We start from the raw sequence: 2140 nt of genomic DNA, 5'->3' as shown, positions 1-2140 counted from the left end.
CGGATCCCAACTTCCGCTTGAAATTTCCGGATGTTCCATGGTACATCCGGAAATTTTAGGCGGATGTCCTACTTACCGAAAATAAAAAAAAATAAAATACTTACAGAATGATCCGACGCATTCTCCGGCGTACGTATGTTCCACTCGCCGTCCATGACCCAAGACTCGTCGGAAAATTTAACGATTTTTGAAAATAGAAATTTTAGGTGGTCGTGGGGACCGATTTGGTTGCAAGGTCGTGGGGACCGATTTTGGGAAGCTCGGGACAACAATGTCGTGAAGTAAGGGTACCGTTTCATGTATGGTGTCCAAATGGGGAACAAGTTCATTTTTATAACCCATATTGCATAAAGGGCATAGTGGTAATTTCAAGAAAAAAAGGGAGCGTTACCTGGTAAAATGGGAGCGACAAATAGCAGTTGAGAATTCAAAATATGACTCACAAAAAGATAATTATATCATCTAAAAAAGTGATTATATAATCCAGAATGTAATTATATTATTTGAAAGTGACAAATTTTGGGTCTACATTAATTTATTGTAGACCAGGTCCATACAAGACCAATTGAAAGTTATAACATGATATTTTTAAAAATTATAAATAGTTTTTATTGTATAATTTTGACAATTACTAACTCTTAAATACTTTGTATAAGTGTTTAAATACTTTTAATATAATTTTGACTATTACTAATTCTCAACACTAATGTGCTTATTGGTAATTTTACACACTCAAACAAATATTAGCAAAAAATTATTTACCAAACACGTACTTTTATACAATCAGCTAATCAACAAACTAATACAATCAAAATAGTCAAATTAGACTAACATAATCAGCTAGTCAAACCAGCTAATACGATCAATTCAGCTAGCAGCTATTCACCAGGGCCAATATGAGTAATATCTATTTCTAGCTGCAAAACTTCTCCAATAAATAGCAACATGCTTTTTGTAATTTTGTAGGCCCTGCTTAACATCAACATATCATCACCAAACTCTATTTTAGGAGCCAAAAGCCTAAGTAGAGCTTCAATCAACACCAATTTTTCAATGTTCAACGCCATTTTATATTTTAAGTCCAATCCCTCTTTTCCTCCAAGTTCCAGACCAACAAAAGCAAGCCACGCCAATCTGCTGGATTTTAGAGAAGTTTCCTTCCTTTGCTGAAGGATATCATTGTATACATGGTGAACTAAATGCTCAACTGTTGAAAACATCACTATGTAACCTGTGAAGGGGGCATATTACGCAAATTAATCAATCATCTTCAAATAGTTCATAAAATTTGTGTGAGCATAAGTTTGGGAAATGATCATAAAAAATAATAAAAAAAATCCCCAAATTCTTATGAATACACATATTCTTTACCTTCAAATTGAGAATCTTATAGCCAATTGGATGTTGGTGTAGTGGTGATTGGGACTACACTTGGTAGGCAGAACCTGTGTTCAATCCCCCGCAACAACAATTGAGAGGGGATTGGAAAGTAACCACCCAAAACTAATCCTAAAATCCGGATTAGCCCAGAGGGAAAACCGGGTAGAACACCAAAAAAAATTGAGAATCTTATAGGGGTACATTTTACCCTTTTTGTTATTTTTAACCTTTTAAAGAAATTTAAATCCATGAAAGCACCACTGCCTTCATACAAAAGAGTCCATTGGTTTATTCTCCAGCATTCACAGAATATAGTACAAAAAAAACTTGTAATCTAACATAAAACAAAGCCAATAACCCAATTTCACTCTCCTTCAGTCACTTTAATATCTAACCATATTCGTATACACAGTGAGCATATTCAACCTAATCTACCACCAAATACTTCTATAACGCTTGTAATTGCAAACATACACACATCATCATCATCATCATCATCATCATGTCAACTAGCTTCATTTTGAAGCTATCCATTTCTTAAAACCCCTAATCACTCACAACACTTAATTTTAACTAACGGCAATCACCAATTCTTAAATACTATGGAAACAAAGAATTGAAAAAAAAAAAAAAAAAAGAAAAAGAAGAAAAAAAATGCAGCATTAAACAAAGAAACGATTGATAGAAATAAACAACAATCCAATCCGATCAAATAAACAAGTGCAATGAACCCACTTCCACCACCTCCCGTGACACCCTC

Source organism: Chenopodium album, chromosome 22 (assembly GCF_948465745.1).
Source record: "Chenopodium album chromosome 22, dcCheAlbu1.1, whole genome shotgun sequence".
In the NCBI taxonomy this organism is placed as follows: Eukaryota; Viridiplantae; Streptophyta; class Magnoliopsida; order Caryophyllales; family Amaranthaceae; genus Chenopodium; species Chenopodium album.
This window is presented reverse-complemented; position numbering follows the sequence as displayed.